The following is a 16,802-nucleotide window of genomic DNA, read 5'->3' on the forward strand; positions in this document are numbered from 1 at the left end:
AGCTTGACAACAAAATCAATAAGTGGTGGTTGCCTGAAATTTAATTAGTATTGATCAATTTAATGTTACTTTATTTAAGCTCTACTGTACATTTTATATGTTGTGTGAAGTATTGATCAAGGGGATTTTCAAGGACTGAGGCCACACATTGTAGTGTAAGACTACACACACCTAGACACCAAAACTTGAAAACAAGTTTTCTGTAGAGTATGTACTTACCTCCCAGCATGTATTTTCCTACCACTACTGCAGTCTTTATGAGGGATGGCAGACAAATTTGTAATTGATTGGAAACACAGGTTTAGGTTTTTTTTTGTTTTTGTGGTTTTTTTTTTTTTTTTTTTTTTTTGTTGTTCCTAAAGCAACAGACATCTGAATGTTCTAATTGAGAAGCTGAGATGTCACAGTCAAGATCCAATTTTCCCAGCACCAGGCATGTCCATCGCCCATTGAAAACATTGTTAACACATTCTCACATAAATTATTGTCTGGCACAGGAAGCTGCAATACCTTTCCCCATTCATCGATATCTTTGCATAGTCTGAAAGAAAAGGAAGCATTCCAGTAAAAATGACAAGTCAGAACACCTATTTCCAAGATCTGGAAGCACTTGTCAGAATTTATTCTTTTGGAGGATGAAAAGATAGCAGTCTATCAATAGCAGCCTTTTCCCTTAAATGAGCCACATTCTCCTAAAGTGGCCCACAACAGCCCAGCTCCTCAATCTGAGAAAAGCAGAAGCATGTTTGGAATTAAAGGGGTGGGGGGGGGAGATCAATTCTGTCATCATATTTAGGCTTCAAGAGATCTCAGTGGGCCCAGGGAGCCTTTCATAGCAGTTAGGCTGCTGAATGAGAGCATAATCTCTTTACAGTTTTTTCCTCCTCCTCTCAAAGTGGCTGGGATCCTTTCTGTGAGCCCTCCTGCACGTGAATGGTGTGGCTAATAAGCCTATTAATGAGGTTCCACAGCAGAGTGTGAATAGGTAAATAAGCCCCAATCTGTTGAGGTTCAGGAGCAAGGGCAGTAAAGCCATCATGAACTAAAGGTGACAGTTTGAACTGAAATAGGAACAACAGCTCCAGGTTTCAAGAGAAAGAATAGACAGACAAGGCACACATTCAGGCTCCTTCTACCCCCTACCGAGTCCTATTTTCTCTCCCATTCTTCCTCCTTTATAAAATGTCTTGAGTAGTCACCCATTTTTTCAAAAGCTCTTGAGACGTCCTTTTTCATCCTGGCAATGATACATCAATAGGGAGGAAGGAAAATGAGGACACCAATGCTCCTTTGCCCCGCAAGTTTCAAAAGCAGGAACAGCGCTGTGTGCCCTCGCATATGGAAGCGGGGGAGGAGAAAGAAAGTTAAATTGAATCTTTCAGCCCTGCCAGCTCTTTGTCGCTGCTGTCAGCCCAGCTCCAGTCCTCCCTCTGCACGCAGGCAGGGATACAGTTAATGTTCAACAGGGGCAGGGGCTGAGCCCGCTCCAGCTGCAGCGAGGGCACAGCTGGGCCCGGCCAAATCCGCAGCGAGGGGCACGCAGAGGAGAGGAGATGGATTCATTCCCGCCCAGCATCTCTTTTACCTGCAGGGGTAAAGTGAAGATGTGCCTGCCTTCAGGCTGCTCCTGGGCTGGAGCCAGCAGAGCCCAGCTCATCCATCCAAGCCCAGCTGGAAGGGGTGAAGGCAGAAGGTTCAGCAGGTGGCACACAGCTCGTGTCTGCGGAGAGCTGGGGTGAGACGGGCAGCCAGCGCCCCCGAGTAATGTGGGAAAAGTCACCTCGGCAAAAAGCACAGCACAGAGCTGCTGAGCACTCTCAGTTCTAATCCTCGCAGACTCTCTGACATTTCTTTTAAGTGCTGGAGGTATCAGGGCAGCCAGAGCTCCACGGGAAGCGGCTCCTCCATGGAATTGCAGCGAGGGAGCAGCCCCAGCTCCTGGCACGGTGCAGACAGATGGCAGGGGAGCCACGGCTACCGCGGGGAAGGAAGCTCTGCAGCACTTCGCTATTCTCCAGGTGCGGGACCTGCCAACATGCCACAGTTCCATCTGATGAAAACGGGAATAAAATACAGGAAGTTCAATTAGGAAAAGAATGAAAGAAAATGAAAGCCCACACGTCCAAGTCTTAGAGGTCTATGGGGAGAAACCCTCTAGATCCAAATTCAACCACACACATCACCGTGGGTTTTCTCCATGAAGGACAATGGGAATCAACAATTCTTCCCTGTTATTCCAACTGTCCCATCCAAAAATTTCTCCTGCTCATGCTAGATATGATTAAATGCTTGTCTAAGATTTCTTTTTATTTTTAATTTTTTTCTTTGAAGTTCTTCCAAAGCTAAGTGTCTAAACCCAAACTTTGGCAACTAAAATATTTACCTGCTTTCCAAAATGTTTGTGGTTCTCTTTCCAGGCAGCTTCAAACTTTTTTTAGGGTACCAAGAGCAAATAATAGGAACCCACTTCTGATTTTTTTTTTTCAAAGACAGGCAAAGTTGCTCTATAGATTTTTCAGTGTCTTAGGGAAAAGTTATTTCATACAAAAACAACCCTGTTCTAAAATAAAAGCTACTACTAAAAGAGAGGCTTCCATCACTAGTTCTCACCAGATATTACTTCAAGAGGCTGCAACTGAAAAATTGAGATAACAATTATTTTAATGCAAATAGATCCAATAATTATCCATGAAAGTGTGAAGCAGATGGGCTACCAAGTTCTTTTATAGGAAAATGTGTATGGGAAGGGGGAGCTGCAGTTCCTGGGCCATCAAAGGATAGTTTTACTGGGTGTTTATCAAACAAGGAAACCTCATTTTGGTTAAGCTAGAGAAGGGGGCAAATTAATCGCTTTTTTCTATCAATTTTTGATCTTCCTCTGCATTATGAACAGCTGAATATTCTAGGGAATACTTCTCCAGGCAGTAAGGCTAAGCAGTTGAAAAAAAAAATCTTATTTTGACTGCTGCTGTGTCAATGTCTTGTAATGGCATTTGAGTATCAACACTCCCCTTGGATTGTTATGCCTTGTAGCCATGTAACCTTTCTGCTGCTCCTCTCATTTTGTGTGTCTTAAGGAAAATATTCCAAACAAATATTTGTTGTTTTCATTACAGTGTTGCAAGATATATTTAAACAGGAAATATGGTGTGTTTTGAGCAGGGTATTACACTGAGATCCTGGACATTTGATGATTGCTGCCCTTCTCCATTGGCTTTCCTGGGAAAGGCACTTAATTTGTCTGTGTCCAAGCTCTCCAGCTATGAAATGAGAATAATAGATGCTTCCTGTCTCCCACCCTTTATCCAGTTCATCTATTTAGATGGTAAGCTCCTCATCTCTGACCATGTTTTTATGCATGGCTTAGAACAATAGGGCACTGATCTCAGCTGGAACCTCCAGGCACTTCCATAATGCAAATATTGAATACTAAATAATCAAAATAAAAGAAAATCCTCAATTTATTATGTATTCCCTCATAAAGAATTTGTCACACACTGTCCTGGTAAAGCACCCCTGGCTCTAGGGGAACAGTATCATTTCTAAAAGAGTGGAAAGCAGCATCCATTGGAGAAGATCTTTTAGCAAGGATCTCCTTTAAAGCAGAATGCAGAGAAACCCTGTGAATAAACTTCTGACAGAGCCAGACTTATAAAAACGAGAAGACAAAGGCTGCAAAGAAAATTTCTCCTTCTGTTACAGAACTTGGGTATATTTTGCTTGTTGGCCCAAGCACTTCTCATTTCTGTTTCTGGCTGATCAATACCCACTGGTTTGTTTTAGTGGAGCCCTGTGTCTCACTGGACCAGCTGGTGTTTGTGGCAGCTTCCCCTGCAGAGTTACATCAGATCAGATTCCTCTCTGGTGACACCGTAGGGTTCAGCAGAGGTGCTCCAACTTCCAGGCACAGCCTTGGAGCGGGAGGTGTGAAGTCAGCCTTACACCAGGGTTCGTGTTACAGTTTAAATCCTAGAAGGAGCAGGAAACTGGAAGGAAGGAAGGAACCCACAGTGTGGGCACTCTATTCTTTCTGGGTCTTTCTGTGACCCAGCTGTCCCACAGCACCAAATCCCAACAGATCCCTCCTGCTTCCCAGATCCTCTGCTGCAGTGCCAAGCTCTGCATTTCCAGCTCTCTCTCCCACAGGCCCAGGTGCAGACACAAGCAGGCACAGTCACTCTGTAGCAGTTAAAAATATAAAATAAAAGAAATTCTTCTACTTCCCACCTTGGGTAATAAAGCACTAAATGCCTACAACTATTTCCCTGACTCATTCTTCTTAACCCTCAAACATCTTTCAAGTCAGCATTCTCCAGGCAGTCAATATTCTTTCTCCTCTCCCCATCCTTTGCACATAATTTCCTTTCCCTATCTCCTACCATAGTTTTCACAGGAATTTGCTTCTTCCTTTATGTGTGTCTCTCAGTGTAAGCCATGCCTTTTATCCGCTCCAGTCCCCACTGGAAGATGGCCTCCTCCTCCACTTTGCCAGGTGATTGTGGCACCCACAATTTCACTGGATTGCCCTGGAGAGCAGTCAGTGATCTGCCCAAAAAAGTCTCCACATAAGCAGAGATGCATTGAGGTTTAACAGCCCTCATTTGTTAACTCTGTAACCACGTTCACAAGCTGCAGTCCCCAAAAATGGCATGGAAAGGTGATGGTCAGGCAGATAAAGACCAAAGACAATTTGATACAGGCATGGGGGGGTTTCCTAAACCAAAGTCACAGAAAGGTTTCCCACACACAGACCCAAAGTGCCCTTTCTCCCTGCTCTCACAGACCCAGAAACACCCTTCTCTCCTTCATTCTTTTCTGTTTTAAATAAAGGGTTGCAGGGAAGCTTGCTTTGCATGAAATCCAGACTTGTATTACCAAATATTCATATGCATATGAATGAATATTCATATATGTATAAACGCACAGCCATATTTCAGGGCTTGAAGAGAAGGCCTGCTTTTGATTTAGATAGCCAAGTTGAGGTCAGATTTCATTTCTTAAAGGATAGCAAAGGTTGTGTTGGTGATTGCTGGATGAGAAAAACCCAAAAACCCTCATGCTGCTCTCCTGATGCCAACTGAGCAGAGATCCTGCTGGAGACTCCCAGGGCTGCTGAACTCAATGGGTCAGGAAATGTTTTGCACTGTGGGTACAAGTAAAGAGGCCAGAAACTTGATTACAGGGGAGACTTAGTTAAATATTCACTGGGATTCATTATGTGAAAACCACTAGAAAGGAACAAGTTTCTACAGGAAGGGTAGGGCTGTTTTATTCTTGCTTCTGCTGTGAAATGCTCCTGGTGGCTGCCTAACCCAGCTGCTGTCCTCTAGTGGGAGGAATACAGCAGGTCCGTGAGGATGTGCAGCAGAGCTTTTGCTGGTTTTTAATCCTGGTGCTCCTTTAATTTGCCAAAGACAGCCTTGTAGACCCAGCCCTGTCCCACGGGTGTCCTCCACGGAGGTTTCATGATAAATAGCCTCTCCCTACCTTCCCAAGATGGATGGGTCCCAAAATTTTGTAGGTCCATTGAAAAGGGCCTTAATGTTGATGGGTGACAAATGATAAATCTCAAAAATCTCTTTAAAAAGGGAGATTTTAAATAGGGCTTCAAAATTTTACTGTAATATTCAGCCTCACTTCATGCAAATCAGAGCAGCAATGCATCTGAAAGCAACAAATTCAATTTTGGCCACAGAGGACAAGAAAAGAGTAGTAAGGAGTGAGGAACTGGAGAAACACTGATCCCAGATTTACAGAAAGCATTAGCTCTGAAAAGAGCTCTTCATGGCATGCAAAGGGTGAAATCCTGCGTTGGCCAGCGAAGTAGCTCTGCCTTGAAAACATACAAGGCAATTTCTCTCCTGTAAATTTTATTCCCTGAAGCCTTACATTCAGCAATCTACTTTCTGAGGAGAAAAAAAAAAAAAAGAAAAAAAAAAAGGCAATCAGCAGTCCCACCCTGCTCCACATGTAGCAACAAGCTCCTGGTTAATTCTAGAAAACAGAGAAACTGAAACATTTTAAACAGAAACTGCTGTGATCGCCAGAGTACAACCAAGGGGGGCGAGGGGGGAGGAACAAGCGGTGAAAAATTGAGCTAAAAGCAAAGGACCTGCATTTGTAATTGTGTTCAACAGGAAAAACATCATTTACAGATAAGAAATAATGCAGGTTTAACCCTGTCTCTGCAAACAAACAGGCAGGAGCAACTACAAGCAATGGGTCTCTTTCCATGCCACAGGGGTGCCCAGGGGTCAAGAGAAGGGACAAAAGGGAAAAGAAGCTGAAGGAGGAAAGGAAGGTGCTCTCCTGAAACTGTCATGGAGCCAGGACATGATGGGGAAATACAAGGTTTTCTTTGGGTAATACAAGGTTTATTTTCTTTCTTCGTTCCTGCCTTGAATACCCAGGTTTCTGTTGGTTTAAGGGGTAAGGAGCAGACCAGGAGGGCTTTCCAGAGGCATGTGAAAAATGGGGTCAAACCCCACTTCCCTCAGGGAGCAACTTGCGAAAGATCCCAGAGGAAAATCATGCTATGATCCCATGTGCTTAGAGACAGCCAGCTGCTTTGTACTCCAGGAAAATCTGTCTGGTCATGGAATATGTTAAATGCTGGGTTTAGTACTGAAACTTCCTTTTCTTGGATGCCGAGAAGATCACCAAACTGGCCCAGCAGAAAATACCTCCTAATGCCCTTGCATCCAAAACTCTGACAAATTTGCCACCCATTTGGAGCTCTTCTGTTGATAGGGAGAATGGTGGGAGAAGGGAATTAACTTCACCAGAGGGAAAAACTCTTCCAAAATCCTCACATCCATGTTAGAACCATGGAATGGTTTGTGTTGGAAGAACCTTTAAAGGTCAGCTAGTCCAACTTCCCCTGCCATGGGCACCTTCCACTGTACCAGGTTGCTCTAAACCCTGTCCAGCCTGGCCTTGGACACTTCAGGGATGGGGCAGCCACAGCTTCTCTGGGTACCCTGTGAGTGCTGGGTCATGTCCAGTTTCCCTCCCCCTTTCCAGCCTGCAGCACAGAGCTCCAGCTCCAGGAAGGGATAAGCCCACTGGCCTGATGCTGGAGGAGAGGCAGGAGCCTCCAGGCACTGCAGACCCCACTCCTGGGGGGCTGTGCTGCCTCTCCCCATGGGATCTGTGGGCTGGGAGCTGAATCTCATCACCAGAGCAGTGAGGAGAAGCAGTGCACAGCTGTTTGCATGATACATATCTTGTGAATAAATAAACCCCATCTCCAGTGCTGCTGCTTTCTAAACATCTATAGAGGCGTGCATTCACTCCAAACATTCAGAAAATAAACAGAGAGGGAGCTGCTCAGTAAACCCTCCTCCAGCCAAAACCCAGCCCTGCAAAAGTGTCACCTCTCAACAGAATCCAAAATCTCATCAGACCCCAAAATTTGTCTTTTTAAGAAATGCTGTCTCCATTTTGTGATGCAGAGACACCTCAGAGGCTATAGGCTTATGTTTCCTAAGCCTGATGAATGTTTTTCCACAAATACTGGGAGGCAGAAGGAGGTAAAGAATAGTTAAAGGCAGCACAATTGAAAATTAGCTCAAAATGCCTCAAGCTGCAATTCAGATGGATTACAAGATAACCTCAGTAGTTTCAAGAATGTAACACGAACAGCCCTAAATCAACATAAATATTTGCTCAACCATTTTCATCTCAGGATTAATGTCAGATATTTTTTTCTTTTCTCTTGTGGCCTTAAAACCATTTTCCAGCTTTTATTTTTTGGCAAAGTATTTGTGGTTACTGGGAAAGGGGGATGAGAATGGTGATGAGGCAAGAGAAGTGGGGTCTATCCCTCTGGAGAGTGGGAATGGAGCTGGGCAGGTGAAGGCTGGTGCTGGTGGGTGCACCTGGGGGATTGGCTGGGGTTTGGAGGGGAGACAGGCAGATGCCTCCTGCCAACCCCTCTTTGGTTTTGCCTGCTCAGTTTTGACACAAAGCAGCTGTGACCATTTTCAGTGCTTTCTTGAAGATTTTGTTTAAGTCCTGGTGGGCCATACCCACAGTACATTCCCACTCACATTCAGCAGCACTGACAGCCTCAGAAGCTCTTTATTCTGGGGTAACTTCTGGAGATTTCTTTATACTCAGAGAAAAAAAAAAACTCCCCAGAGAGCCACCTGTGGCCTTTGGGATAAATTTCTGCTTTACGGTCGCCAGCAAGCTGGCCTGGAGACACACCCTTGCTTGCTGGAGTACAGATAAGCTTCCAAGGACTTCAAAGGGATTGCTGAAGCAGACTGCAGTGGATTTCTGCAAAAATGTAATGCACAGCATGTGTCTGAGGGGATGGAGAAGAGCTGGGGTGGTTTAGATTAGATAGCACTATTTGGCTTTCGAGGGACTTGAGGAAGTCAAAGACACGTAATTGTCTTTTAGAGTGTAATATTTGACTTCAGTTCACCCAACATTGCAGAAGAGCTTGTAGATAAGCAGGAGAAATTATTTCCTTCTGAGGGCTGCCTACCACTTCCATATGAAAAATCTCCCTTACAGCAGTTTTCCATCCAGGGTGTCTTTGTGCTGGGGTAAGGCTCAGTTATACACTTGTCCAGTCCTAGAAATTATTGAATTTATTATTGCTACAGAGCACCCCAGGGCTACATCTTCCTTTATTCTTTATAGAATTACAGAGGCCTAAAATATTTGGGTTGGAAGGGTCATTAAAGACAATTTCATCCCAACTCCCAGCCATGGGCAGGGACAGCATCCACTAGACCAGCTTGCTCCAATCCCTACCAGTCTGGCCTTGAACACTTCCAGGGATGGGGCAGCTTCTCTGGGCTACCTGTTCCAGTGTTTCACACACTCATTGTAAAAAAAAAAAAACAATCCTTATATCAACCTTCTTTTAGTTTGAAACCACCCCTGCTCAAAAGCTCATCCCCACCCATTCTGGGCCATTGCTCATTGCCTCATCTACTGCAAGTTTTCTGATGGTCTTTATTCATTGCTTGGTTCCAGTTCTGCTCTGTGGATACACATAGACAGGATTTTACACATTTTTCAGGAGATTGTGGTCTGCTCTCAATGTTTTTTCTTTCTATTTAAAGTCAATAATATCTTTCAAGAGTTAAACAGAAGGATGAGTTTCTTCCCCTGAAGGAAGGTACACCCAAATAACCAATAGCCAACCTTTACTCAGTTCCTCCTTAGGTGAATATTCCCTATTTGATATCAAGATTTATTTTCCTTGAAGAAATGTGCCAGACCTCGCCAACAACAAGAAAAATCACCATGAATTTGTCAGCAGGACCATTTGCTCTGGAGTGAGTACGAGCTTGAAGAGCAGAGCCAGAGTCAAGGCTGGGACTGAAGATTAACTGTTTGTTCCATTAAATAATTTACTGGCCAAACACAAAGCATTGTAAAGTGTGTGTGTGTCTCAGGCCAATAAAGAAACATCTGCCCAGCAAAATTTACCTGCATGTAGTCCTCAGTTGCGGGCTTTGAAATTCCTTGCATAAATCTCATCTCCTTGCCTACCAGAGGGTATTATTCCCACTCTCCTGGCGAGCTACAGTCTTCAAATGCCACCCTGTGCATCTCTGCTGATAAAAGCCACAAAGGCAGAAGAAAATAAGAATTTTCACTACTGCCAGCTCACAACCCACCTGAGCTTTTCAGGTCTGTGCCTCACCACCAGTAAACAGAACCTCTGTTAGGGAGATTTTTCTGTCTATTTTCAGTAAACACAGGGAGATAAACATATGCAGTTTTCCCCAAAACACTCTTCAGCAAAGTACTGGTTTTGCTTCAAAAAGTAAAATTCTTGCTGGTAAATAAATTTGTTTCTCCAAAGTGAGCAGCTTTCTAAATGAAAGCATGGATTTTTCTGTTCATTTCAATAACTACTGGGCAGTAAGGTTGAAAAAGCAATAATTTGTGAAGCTGTGTTGTACACAATGAAGAATAATTTAGCATTGGCAAAAGAATGGATCCTGGCTTTTGCATACTGACAAATGAAAGAATAATTTTCCAGTGTTTTATCCCTTGGACACTGCCTGCTTTTCACATGAAGTAAATTGGTATTTCAGTTCTCCTCTAACCCTGCTTTGCTCACAGGTTAAAAAATATAACATTTATTAGAATGAGCTCCTAAAGCACAAGAGAGGGAGTCTGACTGATGTCATTGTGGTCTGAGGGTTCATCAAACCCACTGACTGAATAAATCTAAGTGTATAATCATGGGAAATACTGGAGTCACTACATCTATGTCCCCAAAAAACACTTTCTTGTTTACCTACTAATTCCAGAGTATTAAGAGAAGACTCATTATTCACAGACAGCATAATTAAGTTTGGCATTCCCTGTAGACATTCATGCACCACTATCATAGAGACAGAGAAGAGTCAAGTAGACCTCACATACAGGCTTTTATCTTCATTTTTCTTCGAGGTCCTTGTACAGAAACAGCTGAAACCGGTACAAGGGTTCATCTAGCTCATAAACACTGGATTAATTTAGTAGATTTATACAGTGCTGGATGAGTTTGTAGGGTACTCTTGGGTTGTAGGGGTGGTTTCTATAGGATTGTATCAAAGGTCCTCTTCTTACTTGCCTTTTTTTTTTCCCTTCTCATCACAAGCCTGCTGCTGACTGTTCAGCACCGCTGTGGTGACAGCCCTGGCAGCTCCTGGAACCCAGGTATTCCCAGGGATGTAGAAATTTTCCATGCCCATACCCTCCCCAGCTCATCTGCAGGGGCCCAGGAGCCACTTGGGCAGGTAGCAGTGGTTTGGATGTCACTGCAATTCAGCCACAGCTCCTCCGCAAGAGCCCAGGAGGAGGAGGAGGAGGAGAAATCCTGCTCCAGCCAGGGAGGTCTGTGCCCTGCCCACCAGAGGAGCTTTTGTAAAATTCCCCTTTATGCTAAGGGAAGAGAAGAAAAATATACTTAGCAACTCCAAAAGTCACTACCACCACTGTATTTTGCATTCCTTAAATATCTAAACACACAAGGATTGTTTTTGCAGGAAAACGAGTAGAAAGAGGGCTGCTGTGCAGTTCATTGCTTGGCCTGGGGTATTTCCTGGTGAATTATCCCATAGCACTGGTGTTCCATCAGGCAAGCAGTAACCCATTCCCCAGGACAAGAAAAGGGATCAGGAGGCTCTCTAAAGGTGAGACAATTCCCTTTAAGCCAAGTTATATTTAATGTTAGGGAGAAGTTATTGGAGGAATAGATACAGAAGTAAAAGCACGTCACAGAAAAATTCAGAAAATGCCATTTGTTCTCACTTTCCCCCCACTTCTTCATGCAGGAAAGATTGAGGTAAGACTTAAAGCATGAAGGTAAGCAATGCTTTAGTACAGCATTTAAAACATTTTATTTCACCCAAGTGGAGACTTGCAGGGTCTCGTCTGAACTCCTGCATTACCTGGGTCAGGTACTTGCTACCAGAACCTCCAGCATTAAGACCATAACTTCTGGTTGAACCAGATTGTTTAGAAAAAAAAAAATAACCCCATCTTAATTTAAGTTTTCAAAGAGAGAATTCATCATATCCCTAGGCAAATTGTTTCAGATATTAAATTCTCCAGTGGCCAAGAATGCACACCTTATTACTGGTCTGAATTCTTCAGCTTCAGCTTTCAGCCGCAAAACCTCATTATAATCTTGCCTCATTACAGAGCCCTTTCCCCACACCAGAACCCTTTGGCACTAATGGTTTGTCACACAGGGAAGCATGGGGTGATGCACACACTGTCAGGGAGAGAATGCACTCAATAGCCAGTAAACTGTGCAAACTTGCTACATGTACACTTGCTACATGTACAGGAACTCCTGAGTTATTGTCAGTTATCCAGGCTTTTTATTTAGGCCAATTAAACATTTGGAAAAAAATAAAGCACGTCAGTTGTACTTTCAGCATGCACCGAAAGGAGGGACAGCACTGCATCAAATATCATTAGATATTTATGGGAAGGTTTAGGTTGGGTATCAATAAAAAGGTTTTTCACCCAGAGGATGGTTGAGCACTGGAAGAGGAGCAGTGGTCAGAACACCAAGCCTGACAGAGCTCGGGAATTGTGTGGACAATACTCCTGGGCACAGGGTGGGATAGTTGGGATGTCCTGCACAGGGCCAGGAGCTGGATTTGATGGTCCTGATGGACCCCTTCCAACTCAGCACACGCTGAGACTCCATGAAATGACAGTATCAACACAAACCTGAAGCACCATGGCGTGGCACAGCTGTGGCTGTCCCCACAACCCCAAAGTGCAAAAAGCCCTGAGCTGCAGAGTCACAAACCAGCAGGAGCACGCACTGCCAGTGGGCCGCTCCTGCGCCTGTCTGCACCTCCCAGCGCAGGGAATTTCTGTTGTGCTTGGCACGGGACATTTGAAGGCGAACAATGCAGCACCTGATTGTTATTTTCCACTGGCCTTTGGGAGGCTGCAGAAGGAGCAGTGGGGTGAGGCCGAGCCGCTCCCGCCATGGCTCCGGCGTGCTGCAGCTTGACGGTTGCGACGCGTGGGCCCCGCTCCTGCTCAGAGGCTGGCTGGTCGCTCCAAGCCATGGCAGAGCACGAAGTTAACTCCCTGCTGGAAGCATTGGTTTGCTGGCCCCACGCTGGGCTTCTCCCTGGGGGCTCCCCTGGAGCAGTTCTGTGTCAGGAACGAGAGACGCATTGGACTTCTTCAGTCTTCAGCTTCTTGTTTATTGTTAGCTTATCAAAACTTCAGCATGCCATCTGCACCAGACCTTGCGTGCAGGAAAACAGCATAAAATGGCCACAGATGTACAGTTTCAAGGTCTTTTAAGGCTGAACTAAAACTAAACTAACCAATTAAAAAATGACACCTAGATTATTTTCCCTTTTAACCCAATAACTGATCCCTCAAAGCCTGCAATGTGGACTTTTCTGTCCAAATACAAAACATCACTCAAACCCATGAAGAAGAAGGAAGAAGAAGATGAAAAACAACAACCTGCCTCTGCCCTAAAAACTCCATCTTGCTTCATATCCATTACTATATTTTAAAAACCTAAACTCTAAATTTTCCACCCTGTGATATCACACACTTCTAACCAACTACACACCCATAATCCCAGTGCTATTAATCAATTTTGGAAGTCTTCTCCGCAGCCTCAGGTTAAATCAGTGTTCTCTTGCAAGTCTGTGCCTTTCAGCACAAAAATTTAAAAATTCTTAGCATCCAAGATTCCAACAGGAAGGACGACCTGCACCACAAGGGTGCTGCTCCCTCGCTCCTTCCTCTGGTGAGGCTCAAATGGGCCCCAGCGGGCGGTGGTACACTAATGGTCGCTTCTCTGGGAGGAGGAGGACAGAGGTGGAAGAGCAAAACCCCTGGGAAGAGCACGGGCTCAGGTTTTACACATGATGTTTGTTCCACATGAAGGTGTTTGGAGGCGATGATTTCTGCTGTGGTCAGTGCTGGTGGTGCTGCAGCTGCCAGCGGCGTTCCCAGAGGAAGCTCCGCTCCGAAGCAGGGGAGCCTCCTCAGTGCTGAGCCCACATCTTCAAGGAATTAAACTGCACTGGCAAACAGCAGCTGTGTGACAGCACACCCAATCCATACCTTCATGCACAGCACGAATGGTTCAGTCAATGAGGTACTGGGGGCTCTTGGTGATAAACATCCCATTACCTATGATTTTTATAAACCCAGCGATTTTGCAGAAGGCACAATTCATTCTCTCACCCAACATTTTATTGTTAAGATGAGTTTTGGCTCAGAGACAGCCCCAGCTTCAAGTGTTCTGCTGGTTTTGGTATTTTTTTTAATTTTACAAAGGCATGTATTGACAAGACAAGAAGGAATGGCTTCAAATTGACAGAGGGCAGGTTTAGATGAGATATCAGGAAAAAATTATTTACTGTGGGATTGGTGAGGCCCTGGCACAAGGTGCCCAGAGCAGCTGTGGCTGCCCCTGGATCCCTGTGAGTTCCAGGCCAGGCTGGACAGGGATTGGAGCAACCTGGGATAGTGGAAAGTATCCCTGCCCAGGGCAGGGGGTGGAATGGGATGAGCTTTAAAGTCCCTTCCAATCCAAATCAGTCTGTGATTCTGTGACCACTACATTTTAAAGAAATGTGCTTCTTGGTCCTCACCCAACTTTTGAGTAAAGTAATGGGCAGAGCCTAGCATTTCCAGCAACTCTTTTAGCAGAGAGCCAGAAGGGAATTCTTAGGGAAGCTGGAGGTGTCATCTCAAATTGAAAGGAGGGACATCAACATAAAGAGAGTTGAACAGGAGAGTTCCCAGACATAGAGCATTGGGCTATTAGATAATTAGCTTAATAGTAATATTAGCTATTAGATCAATATTAGATATCTTCATTAATATTCTTGGCACAGGAAATTGGAGCACATGGAATTTTGTTGATAGCATAAGACTGGAAAGGACTGTCAAACACAGGAAGATGGGAATGTCTATTCAGGGAGAATGGGATCAGAACAGACAAGAATAAAAAGAAAGACTGAATTCACTGGTCCAATGGATAGAGTTGTGCTGCTCAGGATTAACAGTGACAGTTATGCCAAATTTTACCAGCTGGCAATGACAAGAAAATGTAGAACACATGGAAGTTAGAAAGCTTTGAGCTATTGAGAGAGATTCTGGAGTAACTTTTTAGATAGTAGTTAGGGCAAATTCCTGCCTAACCTTAGGCTGACAGTGGATACACACAGGACTAGACAAGGTTATGATGAGCTGATGATGGGTTTCAGCATCTCAGGTACGAGCAGGAACTTAAAATTGAAGGTGGTCATGTCTGCTCTACAAATCAGTGGGTGCTTTGCTAATTAAACCCTTTTTGTGATTACTATCTTCACTTCCATTTGCATTTCTTAGGGTCACCACGATAATCAAGCTGAACACCATGTCTCCATATATACATTTCTTTGCAAAATATTCATTCAGAAATGTTCAAAGCAGACCTCACTCCAGACTGAGACCTTTTCTTACCTGACAGCAGAGATCTTCCTCACCCCTCAGCAACTGACTGAGGAAACATTTGTCTACAAACAGGTAATTTGGGGTGATGATAGCCTTTGTGTATACAAAACACTGTTGCATTAAACACATCACACACTTCAGAGGGAAAAGGCAAAGTACATCAGGTCAGGAGCTTCTGAAGTTTCTGCAGTACAGCTGGATGAAAGTAAAAGCCACCCTTAACAAGAGGGGTGATACAGAGCCAACCAAAGAACACTAAGAGTAGAGCTGGGGTGTAAGTAAAGACAGGAATATACTCAATTCTAAGCAATTTGCACTCAGTACATGAAGGCTCTATTTCTCCTCTGAGCAGTAAGATGTTTCCAGCAAAACCTGGGTTAGAAATAGAGATATTTGCAATGCTTTTATTACCATTATAGTTCATCCAAGATGATGTGTCTGGTTTGAAAGTCGCAAAAAAACATATTCTTGTTAAAAATGCTGCCAAGAGGCTAAATGAAAACAGCCCACTGCTGAATCCCATGTTTGCAGCATTACCAGTGGGTTTTTTCAAGGGTGTTTATATAGACAAAGTTTCATTTAACAAGGCAAAAGCCGGAGCTCTCACATACTCCATTATTTCTCTGCAGGTCCTTCTCACCAGGGTTAAGTCTTTACACTACTTCCAAGCAAAGCAGCCAAGAAAAAGAAGAAACAAACGCTACTACTACTGAGCACAGAGGCCTCCTTTGCAAGAAATGTGATTTACGGAATGAAGTTCCTGGCATGTCTGCCGCCGGCTGTCACAACGTGTGCCTAAAATCCAGGGCTGAAATATGATCCCCGCTCCTTCCAAGATGCATTGTGGCTTCTAGCAAGTTCTTCTGGAAGCACAGGCAGCTCTTTGCTCAGGAGCTGGGCTCCTCCTGTGTGTTGTCTCTCCGAGAGCTCTTTGAGGGGGAGGACCCTCCTAATTCTCTACAAAGCTGGTGTTGGTGAGCCAGGCTTTGCTGAAAGTTCTGGAAACTGTTCCATGTAGTTTGGAGAACTGAAGCACTTGGAGAAACACGGAGCAAAGCTCATCTTGGTATCCAGAAGAGGCTTTGTGTTTGCCCTGTCTTTAGCTCCCCACATTTGTACATCAGAAACCTGATTTCTGTGAACTGAACCATGGTGGAGACCTCTTTCCTTAAGTTCACAAAATGGCAAGGAAGCAACAGCAGTTTGGGAGCTCTCTGGCCTTTGCTGGCCCTCTTGAGGTTGAAGGTATTTTCATTCTCTTTCTTTGTGTGTTCTTTTTCCTCTACATGAAGGAAATGCCTTTTCACCATTAAGCCTTTCCTCAGCTACGTTTCAAACCCAGAAAATATTTTACCTCTAGCAAATTTTACCTCCTCATCATTTTTCTGCTGTCTTCAAAGCCAGTGAGACAGCAGCATTTTTACCACCATGATGCGTCTCAACTTTCAGCAACAGAAACCCCACCAAGTAAGACCCCTTTTTGCCAGCCTTTTCCCAGCCCTTGCCCACAGGTGATCCCATGGGATACATCCCCCTCTGGGAGTGAAACTGCTGAGAGTGGAGGTCACCAGCTCCTGCTGGACTTCATTAGTGAAAACACACCGTGATTTTGGATAAAACCTGTGATTTTGGGTAAAACCCAGCATATCCGTTGCACAGAGGAGTTGCTAATTGCAGTATTTGCTGATGAACAGGTATTTTCTAAGAGTGGGAACAAACAAACCCAGAAAATTTTCTGCAAAACAAAAGAGCCAACAGAAGGAGTCAAACCCAGCCTGCCTGACCGTTGGCTCTGTGTTTGCTTCAGCAGGTTCTGGCTCTGGCCCCACTTGAGCCGCAGAGTT

General features: G+C 44.4%; 1 long non-coding RNA gene across 2 annotated transcripts; it reads left to right on the top strand.

The window, feature by feature from the left end:
• The first annotated feature begins 14,009 nt into the window (after positions 1–14,009).
• LOC137478378 (uncharacterized) lies at positions 14,010–16,288 on the top strand. 2 transcript variants are annotated; one of them, XR_011001532.1, is made up of 3 exons: positions 14,010–14,737; positions 14,854–15,030; positions 15,588–16,288. It is a non-coding gene; the product is annotated as an uncharacterized lncRNA (long non-coding RNA). The 2 variants fall into 2 exon arrangements; XR_011001531.1 differs by having other exon boundaries at positions 14,010–15,030.
• Positions 16,289–16,802: the final 514 nt, after the last annotated feature.

The sequence above is a fragment of the Anomalospiza imberbis genome, chromosome 8, assembly GCF_031753505.1.
Source record: "Anomalospiza imberbis isolate Cuckoo-Finch-1a 21T00152 chromosome 8, ASM3175350v1, whole genome shotgun sequence".
Classification (NCBI taxonomy): Eukaryota; Metazoa; Chordata; class Aves; order Passeriformes; family Viduidae; genus Anomalospiza; species Anomalospiza imberbis.